The following is a 20,880-nucleotide window of genomic DNA, read 5'->3' as shown; positions in this document are numbered from 1 at the left end:
TGATTGGGAGAAGTCTATGATTATTCAAAAACGGATTAATGGGGCCTCTTCTTAAGTAAAAGCTAAAGAATAATTTAAAAGTTCTTTATTTGACTTTAAATTTGGGCTCGAAAACTGATAACATCAATTGATGTATCATATTGCATTTCTTTTATAGGATTTCAATTTGGCAAAGAAAATTCAATAACATCAAATGATTTTTAATCTTAAATTAAATAAACCGCCGATTGCATGAATCAATTTCGCTTTTAGGATTTAGAATGACGGAAACACGTTTAAAAATGAGGATTTACACAGTCACACATAAAGATTCTTCCTTTAGCATGGTATTTGGGACTTTAAATTTTGCCAAAATTTAAAGTTCCATCACCTCACATGCAGAATGTATTTCGTAATGGTTATGTTAAAGATCCATTTGCACGAGAATTTGGACTTTCGCAACAAACTTGCTTCACACCTTTCATTTTCTTCTATTCATTTTAAAATAGTTTAGATTGTAAAATGTTAGTGTTCAAAATTTGAGTTTTTGGGAGAGGAGGAAGGGAATTTGGGGATGGCAGGGTTGGGCTTGTGAAGCAACTTTGATATCTGATTATTTATATGGTTCGATCTAATATTGATTCATGCTTTCATAACCAGGGACCATATTGTGATTATATCTCAGATTATATAAAGTAATTCTGATTATCTTCAGATATATAAAGTATTCTGATTATTCAGCATCAGGGTCTGTTAATCAATCTGATTAAAATGAATGACTAGCAAACAACATAAATTATGAATGTTTTCTACAAGGGTATGCCAATCTGTAAGATTATAACAGAATCTAGACGATCTAATACACATCTTTCTGATTCTAGGTTCATTTAAAAAGATTCAAGTCTCAACAGAACTATGGGTAGCCATCAATTTTCTAGCAATTGAAATATAATCTTTGTTGAATGTGTAGCATCAGTCAGATACTATGATATCTGATTATTGCTCAAGCAAGTTGGAGGTAATAAGCTACTGTATGGTTGGGCTTGTGAAGCTGATTTTGCCATCTCCTATCATCTCCCAAATGGAGCCAATACTTATCCTCCAATCTTGCATACTTGGATCTAATGGTCTCCTTGGCCCTATCCATGCCCTCACATATGTTTCCCATAGAGGGCTTCTCCCCATCAACAACTCATAGGAGAACTACAACAAGTTGCATATAATGTTAAAAAAAGTAAAGCCACAAATTAAATAAAAATAAACAAAATCACAGGGTTGCAAAACAAATAAAAATGTGCATATAAATTAAAAGTTAAACTTAATTATTGAACAAATAAATACTAAATGTTAAATTGTAATAAATTTAACTCCAAAATTTCTTGAGAAGGGGTCCAAAAACTTGCCTCATCAAAAATACAATTTGCCACATCTATCCCGGCAATGGCCTTAGCATAGGATGAGGATGTCCACTCTACCCCAACCAACATGTGCCTCAAATTGCCCTTTGATGTCAACAAGGATTTTAGTGTGAGGAAATTTGAGGCAAACCTCGTGATACCAAGATTAGCCAACTCCTTTTATCTCATGTATTGCTTTATTAATCTTAGGACCAATGCACGATTGTTGATAAACTTGCAGATTTCTCAACCCTTTCAATGCATGATTTGACCCATTCAAGCTTACCAATATCCTCCAACATGGAGGCCAAAGTGTATAAATTTAATTAACATCCTTGATACCATTGGCAACTTGTCATAGCTGCGAAACTTGGATTTGTCTAGTTGTAAGAAATTAAATCACCTTCCCATAAATGTTGGCAACCTACCACACCTGCAATATTTGAGGATGTATGAATGTAAAAACTTAAAGCACATCTCTAATACCATTGGCAGTGGTTATGGCTGCATTCTTTGAGATTGAATAGGTAATAAATTAAATAAGCTCTTTGACACCATTCCTAACCTGTCACAGCTGCAGTAAAACTTGGATTTAGAAGGGCACACCAGCTTGCAAAGTCTTGTAGAAACCACTAGCATGCTCTACTGATCCATCAAACTATTTGGCGACTAGTCAATCTTGGTCTTGTTTTGTGGTAGGTAAATGTTAAATTTCCAGTGCCTAATGTTGAATGCTAAAAGTGATTTTATGGAATGTGTTTTATGTCTCACTCTATTTGTGCAGGAATGCAAAACAATGCATTCTATGCAAAATTTTGAACTTAGAATATCTTGGATTTTTATACTTGTTAATCTGTAGTAATATGATTCTTATAGATATTCTCATACAACTTTGAGCATTAATATAGTTTAATTGTTCTATGACTCACATTAGTATTTTTTAGTACTTCAACTTTTGAATTGTACTCTTGTCTAGTAGAACTTAATAGGGAGTTTCTACCTTTTGTTTCTGACTTTTAGAGGAGATGTGAGAAAAACTCTAACTGATCATCTCTATGAAGCTCTCTCAACACTTCCTTGATGTCCCATCCATTGACTCTTGCCTACATTCTTCGAGTCTAGAATCTTGAGCCTCAACCCCACACTCAGGTTGGGTGGATTCAATAGTGGAATGACGTTGTTCTCCATATTATGAGATTTCTTCGCATTTGCAATAGACAATTGGCCATATACCACAGAAGATCTTATGAAACGACAACTAAAGATCTACGTACGACCTTAGAGACCCTTGCCATGAATCTGTTTGATACAGATCTTCAAGTTTAGCTTGCCAATCTTTGACACTAGAAACAAGTTGTAGACAACTATGTTGCTAGAGGGGCTCAGATCAAATCCTGTCTCCATTGGTTGGAAGCTGGTAGTTAGGCTTCCAAAGAGTTGTTCAATGTGGTGTGGGCTCGCCATTCTACCATTGGCATCAAATGCATAAGAGATGATTAATAGGTTCTTTCTGACCTGCCTAGCATCCTTCAGGCTTTTATGCGCCATTATGAGAAGGTTTTCACTACTTAGGGGCCTCTGTTGCGTGTGACCAAGCTTAACAAGCCTGCCTTGCTGCTACTCCCATTAGGTTTGCTCTAGAGCAATATGTCTTTTGTGAGAAAAATATCACGCTTTCCAACCTCAAGCTATCATATCCATGGCTGATGATAAGGCCCCTGGTTATGATAGTTTCCTATGTGAATTGTACAAAATCCTATGGGATGATATTGGCCCTGATCTACATTAGGTGTATGATGAAGCTTACATTTCTAATTCCCTAGGCAACATTACTAACAAGGGTAATATTAAATTCATACCTAAAATTGGTGATCCTAAGGAAATCTACAACTAGAGGCCCATCACATTGTTGAATGTCTCATACAAGATCATTGCCAAAGCTCTCTCCCTTAAAATCCAACATCTACTCCCTTAGATTTTTTGTCCTCAATAGACTGACTTCATTAAGTCTAGATACATCCTAGACAATATTATTGTTGTTTGGGAAGGTATGGAGTGGGCTTGGAAGTCCAAACATCAGGGCTTATTCCTGATGAGCCTATAAAATGTCATATCTATATCCATTTTTTATAAAACTTTAACCCATAGTTTTAATATATTTCCAAGTCATTTCCATACATTAACTTGGTTTATGAAGTATTAACTATGATTAATGATTTATTGATTAACAAATTGCATGTGTAGCTGGTTGATGCTAGATTATGATGATTTATTGTGATAAATGATTAACATTGAATAATAATATTCTTGAGGTGGTTAACATGTTGTTTGTGAGTTATTTGGGTTGTTCATGCAGCTGGAAAGAAGGAGAAGAAAGTTGACACTTGTCAATATTCAACAAGTGCAGGAAATGAAGAAAAAGTTAATAGCCAGTTCTAGAAAAATAGGCATATCTTGCTCAATTCTTAATGAAATTAAGAATGGCTTACGATTTTGGAAAGTTAAGAAGAAGGAGCATAAACCGTTTTGAGCATTTGAGTTGGTTCGAAGGAGTTAACGAGCAATACGGATTAGAAGTTGGTTGAGGAAAAAGTAGCACGTTTTCAGGCAGCATAAAACCACTTTCAGAAAAATGACCATAACTTCCACATTACTTAATGAAATTTAGATTTTCAAAATCATATAGAAAGAGGAAAAGGAGGAGCATAACATGGTAAAGGGGTTTTAACTAATTACCAATAATGAAAGAGAACCATGCATTTGAAGTGGACTGCTGAAAATGTGGAACTGAAATTCAACCCACTTTGTCATTACTTTTGTAATAAGATTCTTCCTTATTTAAAAGGATGATGGGGAAGCTTGTTAAGTTGTGAGAGAGATGTAGAGAGGTAGAGGTAGAGGTAGAGATGTAAACAGTTTAGGTAATAAATAGTTCCTGCAACAACTACTGTGCAGTTTCATGCAGCCATTACTGTGTATTTAGTTTGTTTCCAGCATTGTTATTTTGCAACGATAGAATGGCTTAGAGATTTTTACGGTGCATATACTTTGCAGACTTGTTTCAAGTATACGTCCTCGGGTTGACAATTTAAATGAACCCTCTCTATTAGAAAGATAACTACTCATTATTTTGGATGTATAATCTGTGAGTTGTGTTTCTAAAACCAAGTTATTAATCTAATTGGGAGGCCGACAATTCCTTAAGATTATTTTTCCAAAGCTTATGGCCAGATTGAATGGCCTTTCATTTTGGCCATGCTTCAAGCACTAAGATTTGGTCCAATCTTTCTGCAATCAATCCAATTGCCCTTTGGTGATGCTTCTACTTGTATTACCATTAATGGTCGATAATCTAAAGCCTTTGGGCTCTATAGATCAATTCATCAAGACTACCCTTTAGCACCCTCTCTTTATGTGTTGGTAGCTAAAGGATTTGGCTATCTTCTTGCTAATACTATCTCTTAGGGTCTAGTGTGTGGCATTTCTCTTCCGAATTCCACCACGCAACTCATGAATGGCCATTTTACTGATGATTCCTTTCTTACTCTTTTGGAGGATGAAGACAATATTGCCAACACCTTACAATGCTTGGATACATTTTGTCTTGCCTCTGGGTATGCTATTCAATGGCACAAAACCCTTTGCTATAGGAAGTCCTTCCTACTAGACCCTCAATGGATGCAACACTATGGGTGGAAATGGGTTCAACATGGTGAAAATTTTAAATTCCTGGGCATTTCTTTTTCTTTTTAATCCTCCCTCATGGAGCTGTGGAATGCTATTCTGGCACGGATTGAGAAGAAATTGGACTATTGGATCACCAAGCCTCTCTCCCTTGCAAGAGAATTTTAGATTTTCTCTAAAGTGTTGCCTGCTACACATGTCTATTAGTCCTCATGTTGGGCCCCTTCCAAAGCTTCATACCTCAAGCTCAAGCGCCTCCTAAGGGATTTCCTCTAGGCCTCTGATGCTTTGCATCATGGATTTCATAGAGTTGACTAGGATTTCTAGTGGTCTTGGGTTGCTTTCCACTCACAAGCAAGGGATTTCCCTTTGTGCTAAGTGGGTCATTCAAGCGTTGACTGGCAATGAGGCCTAGAAAATCCTATTGTGGCATTGCATTTCCTTAGGCTTTTTAGTCCACCAACCTGCTTGGAAGGGGATTGGCTTTCAGACCCTTCTTGTGACCTCTGAACCTATGCAGATTCAAGACACTTTTGTTGCTAAAAGCATTTGGAATGCCTAGAAAGCCATCAAGTCATGGCTTTGCTGGGTTGGTAATGGGTTCATAGATGAGCTCTCTATGAACCAGTAAAACCTGTAGTGGTCTCCCTTGTTTTTTTTTCAAGGTGTTCCAGTAGCTAAAATTCAAGGAGCCAATGCATTGCTCTTATTCTGAAGGGGCATCAAGACACCCAAAGATTTATTTTCCTAGGTTACTATGAGCCTTCGCTCATGGGTAGAACTATAGGTGCAATTCGACTTATCCATTCAAATTGATAGACTGTTGATCTTCTTGTTTTTGCGGTGCTTGCCCCATATGTTACACAAGATTGGTATTCATTCATCTCGCCCATGGTGGAAAGATTGGAAGTAGTATCATGCCACTCCTATGGCCAGTTACAAACCCAACTTGGGCTACCGATGGTTGGTTCCCCATCTTCCAATGGTTGATACTCTCAACCAGCGATGACATTTGTAGTCTTCTCATAAGAATTAGAGTCTTAGATTTGCTACACTGTGACATTCCATCATGGAGCATAAGATTTCTCACTTTTCTTGGTGTTTCCTTTTCTAGGGGTTGCCTTTGGGCCCTCGGCTCTAGCATATGGGAGTCACAGATACTAGATGCCCCTTCTATGGCCAACCCAAAAGTTTCCTGCATATTTTTTGGTTCTACAGCAGAGCCATACTTTATTGACTCTGGATCCATGATTTTTTCAAGCCTTTTCATCTGGAGGCCTTTACATGGCATATGGTTGTGCTAGGAGATTCATCTAGGCTGCCTTTTAAGTATCCCAGATGTTGGTCTAATTTTTCACAATGCATGAATTTTGGAAAATTTTTAGTGAAAAATCATTTGAGTCTTTGTGTCTTGCAAATTAGGGTTTTGTTCCTTGTATTTTTCAAACCCTTAGATTGCCCTAGTTCATAGCCTGGTCTCTGTGTCTTTGAAATTTTATTAAATTCTCAAGGTTTGTCTTCAGAGAATTTCTCAGAAACCCTAGTGCCATGTCTTATTTTACCCTAGTTTTGAAAAACCCTCAAAATACTTTTCAGAAAATGTTTTTAAAGATATATCATTCTACCCTAAGGTCGGGCTTACGTGAGCATGGTTTTATTTAAAGCTCGTTTTAAAAATTCATTGACCATATTCTTTTTGACTTGATTATTTTATTCAGAAAAGCCCAATGTGATATGAATTTTGTGTAACTGTTGATCTCGTTCAGATCAACGGGTCCCGCATTTCCGCAGTGTTGAGATGCAAGGCTTTTAAATAAAGTGGGCAAGCAATTTTTGGACACGTAGCAAGGTCGGGTCGGGAAGCCTTAGTATATGCTACAGTATGCCAAGTTGTAAAGTGATTGCTAACATATATTGCCAATTGTGTCATCAAGGAGGTTTCTCTGCCAGAAATGATCAAAGTTTTGTCAATCGTAGATCCTTCAAAGATCAAGGGCTAGCGCAAGCTCGCAATAAAGAACTGCTCGAAAAAAAAGGAATGCGAGAATGCACCTTTGTGCCATGTGTCATAGTGGGGCTAGGATTGGGAAAGAAAACTGAGTCATGCGATGTTGTATGCCACATGTGCTTAGCTAGAAGTACTTTTGTTACGTGCACGAAAAGTTTTTGAAGTTAACGTAGTAGTCAGATAGGTCAAAGAATGAGAATTTAAAGTAATCATTTCATTGGCCCAAGTAGATGAAGCGAGCATAAAGTGCAAAAATGTTCTTACATCATTGATCTTGTCTTGATCAACGAAGGGCGCTTGCCCACATTGAGAACTTGAATGAACTTTAAATAAAGCGGGTATGCACCATGCAGACATGTGTCCATGGTGACGTCATTATTCCCAGCTTAGAAGGATTAAAGGATATAAGTAGTGTCACTATTGATCTTTCGAAGATCAACGGCTGGTGCAATCCCGCAATATGGAGATGCTTGTTCAATAAGGAAAGCAGGAATGCGCTAGCTTGACACGTGGAAAGAATGACGTCAAATACTCATTCACTCAGAAGGTGATATGGGACCCACTTGCTTGGAGGTTGTCAGAAGGCACAAACTCACATGGAGACTTCCTATTGGTTAGAACGGTTGACTGGGCCTTAGTCAACTATAAATTTGTGTAGTTGTTGATCTTGTCTTGATCAACGATTGGCACTTACCTGCTATTTCAAGATGCAAGAAATTTAAGGAATGCGAGTAAGCGGTAATGCAACATGTGGCCCCGCTCCTAGGGACATAAAGCTTATTACTTTTTTGAATTAAAGCCGTATGATTTGGTGAAATTGATGGATGAGATTTGAAATTCTGATGCAACTTGAGGAAAAATGGCTACTGGAAGTTAATTTGGTTCAAAGCTTGTTCGTGTGATTTCAATGCTCGAATATAATTCATGATCTTGCCATTTATTGAACCACTGAATTGCAAAAGGCTATTAGAATACAAAATTTTTTGGAGCTAGGGCACAAAATTTCATAGAGAAATCCAACGAATTGCAGCATAGAATTTCACAGAGCAAAGCAGAATTTCGCAGGTAAGTACTTTCAAATCTCCTGAGTAGTAAGAATTTGGTGAGATAGACTTTTAAAAAATCTCAAAATGTCTCCACGTAAAGAATTTACTGGACAAACTGATTATCTGAAGTGCTCTGTGCATGATGACTTTCTAGAACAATTTCCTTTATTTGTACATGAAATAACAAAGGGGAGGGAGTTGATTCCTAAACACCCTAGGATAGCCATAGCAGAGGGTTTCTATGACAAGGCTAACTGGGTATGAGATGCCCAGGTATTGATAGCTTTCTGTTTAGCTTTGATCAATTCATTTTCTAAATTTTGAATTTGACACAAATATTGATAATTTTGTTTACCAACTTCTTTGAACCCTTTTAACAAATTTGAATTTGACTCTTTAACATTCATCAGTTCTTCTTCCAAACTATCTTTTTCCTTCTTTACTCTTTTTCCAACTTTCCCCATTGAAACACAAGAATTTAACACACTTTACTCTGTCTTTTAGAAAATTCTAAATACCTTTTTGCTTCAAAAATTAAACCTTCAAACAACTTGAAACAATCCCTTTAGACAACTAGACTTATCACTTCTTAGTTAACACCTTTTTATGACTATGATCTTCCTTTCTTTTAAAGACAATACAATAATTTCTCAAATGCCATTAAGTAATTACAAGAATTCAAATCATACCTTTTTTGCCAACTTGCCCTCTTTCTTGCTTAACACTTCCTGTGTGGTCTTCTTCAGAACAATTATCTTTCTCACAAACAATCCTCCACCATTTAGCAACACCAACACACTTGCTCTTTTATCACAATCTGAAATTCTATCCAACCTTCTATCCAACTAGGCTCTGATACCAATTGTAGAAACACACTATAGCTCTGATACCAATTGTAGAAACATAGGACAACTCTAATACCTGTTTGATGAAACACACAATAGATCTAATGCTAATCTGAAAGATGTAACACAGAACAACAATGTGCTCCCACACAATAAACTATATTATATTTCATTCTCTGTTATGTCCATGTCAATTACATTACATGTTGCCTTTATTTATAGAGGTCTTAACTTATTTCTTGAAACATCTACATTAGCTAACATAGGAGAAATAAACTTTTCTAGAACTATCTACAACTTCCAAAACTTTACCTAACCCTATACGACTTCTAGAACTTTACCTAACCCTATACGACTTCCAAAACTTTACCTAACCCTATTTGGTAATCCTCTTGAAATTTTTAGAATCCTCTATTATTCATTTACAATTCATTTGAGTTAAAATTACACATTCGAACAAATTTTGCTTTTAGGATTTAGAATGACGAAAACACGTTTATAAATGAGGATTTACATAGTCACACATAAAGATTCTTCCTTTAGCATGGTATTTGGGACTTTAAATTTTGCCAAAATTTAAAGTTCCATCACCTCACATGCAAAATGTATTCCATAATGGTTATGTTAAAGATCCATTTGCACGAGAATTTGGACTTTCGCAACAAACTTGCATCAATAGAGCTGGATACTAGAGAAACCCTGGGTATTGGTTATGCTCACACCTTTCATTTTCTTCTATTCATTTTAAAATAGCTTAGATTGTAAAATGTTAGTGTTCAAAATTTGAGTTTTTGGGAGAGGAGGAAGAGAATTTGGGGATGGCAGGGTTGGGCTTGTGAAGCAACTTTGATATTTGATTATTTATAGGGTTCGATCTAATATTGATTCATGCTTTCATAACCAAGGACCATATTGTGATTATATAAAGTAATTTTGATTATCTCTAGATATATAAAGTATTCTGATTATTTAGCATCAAGGTCTGTTAATCAATCTGATTAAAATGAATGACTAGCAAACAACATGATAAATAAATTATGAATGTTTTCTACAAGGGTATGCCAATCTGTAAGATTATAACAGAATCTAGAAGATCTAATACACAGCTTTCTGATTCTAGGTTCATTTAAAAAGATTCAAGTCTCAATAGAACTATGGGTAGCCATCAATTTTCTAGCAATTGAAATAAAATCTTTGTTGAATGTGTAGCATCAGTTGGATACTTTGATATTTGATTATTGCTCAAGCAAGTTGGAGGTAATAAGCTACTGCATGGTTGGGCTTGTGAAACTGATTTTGCCATCTCCTATCAATTATCTCCCAAATGGAGTCAATACTTATCCTTCAATCTTGCATACTTGGATCTAATGGCCTCCTTGGACCTATCCATGCCCTCACATATGTTTCCCATAGAGGGCTTCTCCCAATCAACAACTCACAGGAGAACTACAATGGGCTGCATATAATGTTAAAAAAAGTAAAGCCACAAATTAAATAAAAATAAACAAAATCACAGGGTTGCAAAACAAATAAAATTGTGCATATAAATTAAAAGTTAAACTTAATTATTGAACAAATGAATACTAAATGTTAAATTGAAATAAATTTAACTCCAAAATTTCTTGAGAAGGGGTCCAAAAAATTGCCTCATCAAAAATACAATTTGCCACATCTATCCCGGCAATGGCCGTAGCATAGGATGAGGATGTCCACTCTACCCCAACCAACATGTGCCTCAAATTGCCCTTTGATGTCAACAAGGATTTTAGTGTGAGGAAATTTGAGGCAAACCTCGTGATACCAGGACTAGCCAACTCCTTTCACCTCTTGTATTGCTTCATTAATCTTAGGACCAATGCATGATTGTTGATAAACTTGCAGATTTCTCAACCCTTTCAATGCATGATTTGACCCATTCAAGTTTACCAATATCCTCCAACATGGAGGCCAAAGTGTATAAATTTAATTAACATCCTTGATACCATTAGCAACTTGTCACAGCTGCGAAGCTTGGATTTGTTTGGTTGTAAGAAATTAAATCACCTTCCCATAAATGTTGGCAACCTACCACACCTGCAATATTTGAGGATGTATGAATGTGAAAACTTAAAGCACATCTCTAATACCATTGGCAGTGGTTATGGCTGCATTCTTTGAGATTTAATAGGTAATAAATTAAATAAGCTCTTTGACACCATTCCTAACCTGTAACAGCTGCATTAACACTTGGATTTAGAAGGGCACACCAGCTTGCAAAGTCTTGTAGAAACCACTAGCGTGCTCTACTAATTCATCAAACTATTTGGCGACTAGTCAATCTTGGTCTTGTTTTGTGGTAGGTAAATGTTAAATTTTCAGTGCCTAATGTTGAATGCTAAAAGTGATTTTATGGAATGTGTTTTATGTCTCACTCTATTTGTGCAAGAATGCAAAACAATGCATTCTATGCAAAATTTTGAACTTAGAATATCTTGGATTTTTATACTTGTTAATCTGTAGTAATATGATTCTTATAGATATCCTCATACAACTTTGAGCATTAATATAGTTTAATTTTTCTATGACTCACATTAGTATTTTTTGGTACTTCAACTTTTGAATTGTACTCTTGTCTGGTAGAACTTAATAGGGAGTTTCTGCCTTTGTTTACGTGTTTCTGAGTTTTAGAGGAGATGTGAGAAAAACTCTAACTGATCATCTCTATGAAGCTCTCTCAACACTTGCTTGATGTCCCATCCATTGACTCTTGCCCACATTCTTTGAGTCTAGAATCTTGAGCCTCGACCCCACACTCAGGTTGGGTGGATTCAATAGTGGAATGAAGTTGTTCTCCATATTGTGAGATTTCTTCACATTTGGAATAGATAGTTGGCCATATACCATAGAAGATCTTATAAAGCGACAACTAAAGATCTACATATGACCTTAGAGACCCTCACCATGAATTCGTTTGATACAGATCTTCAAGTTCAGCTTGCCAATCTTTGACACTAGAAACAAGTTGTAGACAACTATGTTGCTAGAAGGGCTCAGATCAAATCTTGTTTCCATTGGTTGGAAGCTGGCAATTAGGCTTCCAAAGAGTTGTTCAATGTGGTGTGGGCTCACCATTCTACGGTTGGCATCAAACGCATAAGAGATGATCAACAGGTTCTTTCTGACCTGCCTAGCATCCTTCAAGCTTTTATGTGCCATTATGAGAAGGTTTTCATTGCTCAGGGGCCCTCTGCTACATGTGACCAAGCTTAACAAGCCTACCTTGCTGCTACTCCCATTAGGTTTTCTCTAGAGCAATATGTCTTTTGTGAGAAAAATCTCACACTTGCCAACCTCAAGCTGTCATATCCATGGCTGAGGATAAGGCCCCTGGCTGTGATAGTTTCCTATGTGAATTCTACAAAATCCTATGGGATGATATTGGCCCTAATCTACATTAGGTGTATGATGAAGCTTACATTTCTAATTCCCTAGGCAACATTACTAACAAGGGTAATATTAAATTCATACCTAAAGTTGGTGATCCTGAGGAAATCTACAACTAGAGGCCCATCACTTTGTTGAATGTCTCATACAAGATCATTGCCAAAGCTCTCTCCCTTAAAATCCAACATCTACTCCCTTAGATTGTTTGTCCTCAATAGACTGACTTCATTAAGTCTAGATACATCCTAGACAATATTATTTTTGTTTGGGAAGGTATGGAGTGGGCTTGGAAGTCCAAACATCAGGGCTTATTTCTTAAGATTATTTTTCCAAAGCTTATGACCAGATTGAATGGCCTTTCATTTTGGCCATGCTTCAAGCACTAAGATTTGGTCCAGTCTTTCTACAATCAATCCAATTGACCTTTGGTGATGCTTCTACTTGTATTACCATTAATGGTCGATAATCTAAAGCCTTTGGGCTCTATAGATCAATTCATCAAGACTACCCTTTAGCACTCTCTCTTTATGTGTTGGCAGCTAAAGGATTTGGCTATCTTCTTGCTAACACTATCTCTCAGGGTTTGGTGTGTGGCATTTCTCTTTCAAATTCCACCACGCAACTCGTGAATGGCCATTTTACTGATGATTCCTTTCTTACTCTTTTGGAGGATGAAGACAATATTACCAACACCTTACAATGCTTGGATACATTTTGTCTTGCCTTTGGGTATGCTATTCAATGGCACAAAACCCTTTGCTATAGGCAGTCCTTCCTTCCAGGCCCTCAATGGATGCAACACTATGGGTGGAAATGGGTTCAACATGGTGAAATTTTTAAGTTCCTAGGCCTTTTTCTTTTTAATCCTCCCTCATGGAGCTATTGAATGCTATTCTGGCATAGATTGAGAAGAAATTGGACTATTGGATCACCAAGCCTCTCTCCCTTGCAAGAAAATTTTAAATTTTCTCTAAAGTGTTGGCTGCTACACATGTCTATTAGTCCTCGTGTTGGGCCCCTTCCAAATCTTCATACCTCAAGCTCAAGCGCCTCCTAAGGGATTTCCTCTAGGCCTCTGATGCTTTGCATCATGGATTTCATAGAGTTGACTAGGATTTCTAGTGGTCTTGGGTTGCTTTCCAGTCACAAGGAAGGGATTTCCCTTTGTGCTAAGTGGGTCATTCAGGCACTGACTAGCGATGAGGCCTAGAAAATCCTATTGTGGCATTGCATTTCCTTAGGGTTTTTAGTCCACCAACCTGCTTGGAAGGGGATTGGCTTTTAGACCCTTCTTGTGACCTCTGAACTTGTGTAGATTCAGGACACTTTTGTTGCTAAAAGAATTTGGAAAGCCTAGAAAGCCATCAAGTCATGGCTTTGCTGGGTTGGTAATGGGTTCATAGATGAGCTCTCTATGAAACAGTAAAACCTGTAGTGGTCTCCCTTGTTTTTTTTTCAAGGTGTTCCAGTAGCTAAAATTCAAGGAGCCAATGCATTGCTCTTATTCTGAAGGGGCATCAAGACACCCAAAGATTTATTTTCCTAGGTTACTATGAGCCTTCGCTCATGGGTAGACCTATAGGTGCAATCTGACTTATTCATTCAGATCAATAAACTGTTGATCTTCTTGTTTCTGCGATGCCTGCCCCATCTGTTACACAAGATTGGTATTCATTCATCTCGCCCATGGTGGAAAGATTGGAAGTAGTATCATGCCACTCCTATGGCTAGTTACAAACCCAACTTGGGCTACCAATGGTTGGTTCCCCATCTTCCAATGGTTGATACTCTCAACCAACGATGGCATTTGCAGTCTTTCCATAAGACTTAGAGTCTTAGATTTGCTACGCTGTGACATTCCATCATGGAGCCTAAGATTTCTCACTTTGCTTGGTGTTTCCTTGTCCAAGGGTTGCCTTTGGCCCCTCGGCTCTGGCATATGGGAGTCACAGATCCTAGATGCCCCTTCTGTGGCCAACCCAAAAGTTTCCTACATATTTTTTGGTTCTACAGCAAAGCCAGACATTATTGTCTCTGGATCCATGATTTTTTCAAGCCTTTTCATGTGGAGGCCTTTACATGGTATATGGTTGTGCTAGGAGATTCATCCAGGTTACCTTTTAAGTATTCCCAGATGTTGGTCTGATTTTTCACAATGCAAAAATTTTGGGAAATTTTTAGTGAAAAATCATTTGAGTCTTTGTGTCTTGCAAATTAGGGTTTTGTTCCTTGTATTTTTCAAACCCTTAGATTGCCCTAGTCCATAGCCTGGTCTCTGTGTCTTTGAAATTCTATTAAATTCTCAAGGTTTGTCTTTAGAGAATTTCTCAGAAACCCTAGTGCCATGTCTTATTTTACCCTAGTTTTGAAAAACCCTCGAAATACTTTTCAAAAAATGTTTTTTAAGATATATCATTCTACCCTAAGGTCAAGTTTACGTGAGCATGGTTTTATTTAAAGCTCGTTTTAAAAATTCATTGACCATATTCTTTTTGACTTGATTAATTTATTTAGAAAATCCCAATGTGATACAAATTTTGTGTAACTGTTGATCTCGTTCAGATCAATCGGTCCTGCATTCCCGCAATGTTGAGATACAAGGCTTTTAAATAAAGTGGGCAAGCAATTTTTGGACACGTAGCAAGGTGGGGTCGGGAAGCCTTAGTATATGCTACGATATGCCAAGTTGTAAAGTGATTGCTGACATATATTGCCAGTTGTGCCGTCAAGGAGGTTTCTTTGCCAAAAATGATCAAAGTTTTGTCAACCGTAGATCCTTCAAAGATCAAGGGCTAGTGCAAGCTTGCAATAAAGAACTGCTCGATAAACAAGGAATGCGAGAATGCGCCTTCATGGAAAGTCTCAGAAGTTAATGGAATAGTCAGATAGGTCAAAACATGAGAGTTTAAAGCAGTCATTTCATTGGCCCAAGTAGATGAAGTGACCATAAAGTGCAAAAATTTTCTTACACCATTGATCTTGTCTTGATCAATGAAGGGCGCTTGCTCGCATTGAAGACTTGAATGAACTTTAAATAAAGTGGGTATGCGCCATGTGGACACATGTCCATGGTGACATCATTATTCCCAGCTCAGAAGGATTAAAGGATATAAGTAGTGTCATTGTTGATCTTTCAAAGATCAACGGTTGGTGCAATCCTGCAATATGGAGATGCTCGTTCAATAAGGAAAGCAGGAATGTGCCAGCTTGACACATGGAAAGAATGACATCAAGTACTCATTCGCTCAGAAGGTGATATGGGACTCGCTTGCATGGAGGTTGTCAGAAGGCACAGACTCACATGGAGACATCCTATTGGTTAGAACAGCTAACTAGGCCTTAGTCAACTGTAAATTTGTGTAGTCGTTGATCTTGTCTTGATCAACGATTGGCACTTACCCGCTATTTTAAGATGCAAGAAATTTAAGGAATGCGGGTAAGCGGTAATGCGACAAGTGGCCCCACTCCTAAGGGCATAAAGCTTATTACTTTTTTGAATTAAAGCCGTCCGATCCAGTAAAATCGATTGATGAGATTTGAAATTCTGATACAACTTGAGGAAAAATGACTACTGGAAGTTAATTTGGTTCAAAGCTCATTTGTGTGATTTCAATGCTTGAATATAATTCATGATCTTTCCATTTATTGAACCACCGAATTGCAAAAGGCTATCAGAATACAGAAAATTATGGAGCTGGGGCACAAAATTTCATAGAGAAATCCGACGAATTACAGCACAAAATTTCACAGAGCAAAGAAGAATTTCGCGGGTAAGTACTTTCAAATCTCCTAAGTAGTAAGAATTTGGTGAGATAGATTTTTAAAAAATCTCAAAATGCCTCCATGTAAAGAATTTATTGGACAAACTGATTATCTGAAGCACTCTGTGCATGATGACTTTCTGGAACAATTTCCTTTATCTATACATGAAATAACAAAGGGGAGGGAGTTGATTCCTAAACACCCTAGGATAGCTATAACAAAGGGTTTCTATGACAAGGCTAACTGGGTACGAGATGCCTAGTATCCACGAGAGGTCTAGAGTTGTTTAGAAAATGGTTCTCAGAGAAAAATTGGACACTCCTATGAGCAATGCGTGGGGAATTTGACATTGGTAAATTAACAATCCCCAAAGTTTTCTTTGATAGTGATTTGTTGATAGATTTGGCCAAGAAATATGATCCAATTACGGGGTGGGTAAAGAACCATGCTAGAGTATGTCTTTTTAGGGTTTTCCCTGAATTAATTAGAGAGGTTTTCAATCTTAACTCTAACCATGCTATGCATGAAACTATTGATATGGATAATTTTCAAGCAAGGTACGATGCACAAAGGGTTTACATAAGAATAGGGCCACTGTAGGAGCATGCTGCTAAAGTTGGTACTTTGCCTGTAATTATAGCCAACACCCCCAAACAATTACTAAGGAGGCATTTTAACCTTAGGGCTCAGGCATTGTATTTTTCTCTTTGCAAGATTTTTGGAATGGATGAAGTCGAGAAAATCCCAAGCTCAATTGCTCTCATAATGGCTCAAACTCTTCAATTTGGGATGAGCACTATTCTAGATTTTGTTACTTTCTTTGCAAAGGAGATTCACAATGGTTTGGTGGGGATAGCACGGGGGAAAGTAGATAAACCTTTCTGTTGGTATTCCTTACTCATGTATGTATGTTTGTATAAGGGATTTACCTTTTTCTCCAAGGAAATGGAATTGGAAATGACTAGAGATGGAGAGAGGAATCTAGTACAATTGTGGAGTGTGGATATGACCTCAAAAGCTAGAGATGCCAGTTATGTGAGGTTTGATAGATACTTTGTATCAAAGCTTAGGTTACTCTTGAGAGGAGACAACCCTAGGATTCTACAAGCACTACTAGAATTGGTTAGACCCAAGGACCATGCAAAAGGGCTATTGGTCAGTCATAATTGGGGGGATATAATCCCTTACACTGTTTCAACAGTAATAAGAGTATATGAATTTTTGGGAAAGCCCCATGTTCTACCTTTCCATCTGCCTTTGAAAAAAGGGATAGCAGAATTGTTATGGCAGATAGGCACTATTGATGAAAGAGATCTACCAAAGAAGGGTGCATTCTTTCCAATTGTTATTGTAGTGCATGATTTTGTTTTTGTGAAGAAAGGATGGAAGCATCTCATCTTATTCCTGGATAGATACAACATGGCAGAGTCCCATGCCAGATTTATTGATCCTGAAGGTTTCTATGATCTCTTAAGAGAGAGGACAAAGGCTGCTCGTATGGTACACTAGGTATACTATCTTGAGGATGTTATTAGAAATATTTTTTCTTTACAAGAGTAGGAATTGAGAAAAGAAAAATGGATAGTATTCAGTAAGACTTTAGAATTCATTAATGCTTTTGACTCCAGTTATGACCCCTTGAAAGATGAGAAATATTTGGGAGCCAAAATGCAAGCATTAACGAATAATTTTGCTATAGTAATCCAAACCATGAATGAGAAGAAAGCCACATATGTTGAGGCATATCCAAACAAGGCTACAGAGGTACAAAGAAGGATAAGCAGTAGAAATGTGGTGGCTCTTGGCTAGCATAATTTGCAGAGAAGGGCAGGTTATGTGATGGTTCAAAGTGTGCAACATGCACCCCTTCATCAGAGGCCAAGACCAGAAAGTCCATCTATAGCCAGTGCTCCAAAAAGGAAAAAATTGGAGCAGGGATCTTCTTCTTCTCAAGTAGAACAATACTCCCCAAGCTAGTCCCCAATCCGGATCGATGATGGAGCATCTTTAAGGGAGCAACTTAGACAAATGGGTGGAGAAGGGGATGTAATTGTTACTTCTACAGACTTGGAGATTGGAGAACCACAAGAACCTCCTACACCTTCCTTAGATTTAACTGTTACTGATTACCAAGGTAAGGAAATTGACCCTATAGTTGCCCAAGCCTCTGAGAGGTTTATTAATGATGAGAATTTTGTGAAGTCTGGAGCATTTGCACAATTTTTGTGGAGGCTAAACATAGGCAATTTTGAGAAAACTTGTGAAAAAATAAAGGCAGAACAACTTGGTAAATCAGATTCTGCTATTAAGTAGGAGGTAAAGTCTAAATTTTTGAATGATTTTTCTCAATTTACACCTGAGGTCGGAAGACAAATAGTTAAGCAGTCAGGAGTCCTTATATTACCAGAATGGGATATAGTGAATGCCATAGTTTTTGATTCGGTAAGAAAACAAAAGGATGTCCAATTTAAGACTAAGAAAGAGGTACTACAAGCTCATGGAGGAGTCAATTTTAGTGATGACCATCAAGCTCTTGTAATTTGGTCTATTGAGGAAAGGCATAAGAAAAGGGATAAGACTAGGATGCAAAAAATTTCTACTACAGAGCATACTGGTGCATTGACAGTATTCAGGGCTAGTGAGGTTGGTAGTAAACAGATAATTGGAATGGCCTTAGAAATGTTGAAATATGGTAGTGTTGTATCTGGTCAGGAAGAAGAAAGATTTTCCCAACTCAATGCTAGGTTTGAAGAAGTTTTGAAAGCAAATGAGGAGAGGGGTATGCAAATACAATCATTAGAAAATAAAGTAACTCAAATGGAGAAGATTCTTGGGAAAAGAAAATTAGGAGAGGCTAATAAACCCAAGATTACATACCCCACACGGCCACCTGTTGAGCCTTTTTAATCAACACCAATTATTGAAATACTTGATACCCCAGAAAGGCCTCAGTTCTATACTGCAGATGATTTTGAAGAGGAGAAAAATAAGTTATATGCAATGCATGTAGAACTTAATAATCAATATGAAGAAAAATTGAGGTAGGGTATCATGTATTTAATAGACAGGATAGAATGGCCCACATTTTTTGATCAATTAGTGAGGATTTCAGCTATTAGGGATGAATTGAAGCAAAATGAAGCTATATTCAGACCCATTGTACATAAATGGATAGAGAGAAATGAAGATATCACTGCTATGTGTATATCTGTTATTCAACTAACATATCATCAGATAGAAAAAATCTTTGATTTATTAAATAAGTTGAAGGTTTTGATGATAAGCAAGATTCTTTCCAAAAAAGATTAACTATTTGTTTTTCCAAGTATTTTGCAGAAAAATTTGATTTATTCCCTTGTGCTTTAAAAACAATTGACAAAATAAAGGAAAAAGAAGAATGGAAGAAGGAGTTGGATGAAGTCTTTTGTGAAAGAATAAATAAAGTTATAAATGAGACATGCCACTTGTTGTGGGCAATGAAAAATGAGGAATTGGTTAAAATACAGTTGTTTTATAATACTGTCAGGAAAGAATTTTTTGTTTTAGAAGAAAATGCAATTTCTTTAGTAGCTATACAAAGAGATGTTCTGAATTTTGATTGGCTGGAGGACACCATCTACAATGAGTGGAAAGAAAAGTTTATGTCTATAGAATAGATAGAAGGAGATGATGAGGTGGAGGGTGATGATGAAGAAGAGGGTACAAAAGTAGAAGCCACCTTTGCCGTTGATGATAAAGACAAAGAAAATCCCCAAGTAGCAGGAGATGACTCATCATTGTCACATTTGATGGCACCTATCTTCAGGAACTAGAATGCTAAAGGAATTCGATCATACTATTTTTGCCTTTCCAAAGGGAATAATAGAAGCAGACCCACAAAATAATTTTCAATGTACCAGTCTTTCTGTTATTCACAGTTTTGTCTTGTTGTGATAGGTGTATGTAAAAATATTTTGAAGGACACTTGTCAATCACATTTTCCCTTTGCTTGTTGCAACTCATCCCTATATAAATGAGTTTTCAAGGCAATGTGATGGTCTGAAAAACTTGTATAATTTTTGTTTTCTCTCAAGAAAAGTACAGATAGTCGGTCCAATAGTATGTAGTTGTTTTGAGTTTGCTTCTAATTGTACTCTCTGATGACACATTGAAATGACAGAAATAGCAATCTGTTCTGGGCTTTCAATTGATTTCTATTGTTCATTGTATTAGTCATTTGAAAGGATAATACAAAGGGGTATTTACACTATATTTGTGTCATCAATTTTTGTCTCCATTTTATGGGTTTGTCTAATTTGAAGTCATTTAAAATAAGGTTTAACTTGGCTGAATGCAATTTGGATGGGTTGTATGCTGATATCACTGTTGCATTTAATTCAAGGAATTATAGAAATGCTTTAATGAATCAGTAGGGTTTATGAGTTTATAGAAAGGATACTTCATAAGAATGGAAATGGGTGATTAAAATTGATTAATTCATTTACAAGTTATTTGAATTGGCTCTCCCACCAATAGTTAATTTTCTACCCAATGGATAAAGCACTAGTCACATAAGTCAAAAGTGCGCAAGGGTGAATTCTGCTACTGCATATCAAATCTTTTAAAAAAAAAATCAAAACCATTTCATTCCATTTCGTTTAAAGTTACAAATTCTGGTTACCACTCATTTGCATATAGTTTTCTGAGTCTTAGATAGTCACTAATTCTAGGAATACTTGTAAACTATAGGAGATTTA

This window comes from Cupressus sempervirens, chromosome 10 (genome assembly GCF_028749045.1).
Source record: "Cupressus sempervirens isolate cs-2001-9-10 chromosome 10, ASM2874904v1, whole genome shotgun sequence".
Taxonomy (NCBI): domain Eukaryota; kingdom Viridiplantae; phylum Streptophyta; class Pinopsida; order Cupressales; family Cupressaceae; genus Cupressus; species Cupressus sempervirens.
The sequence above is the reverse complement of the archived record's forward strand: the minus strand, read 5'-3'. Positions refer to the sequence as shown.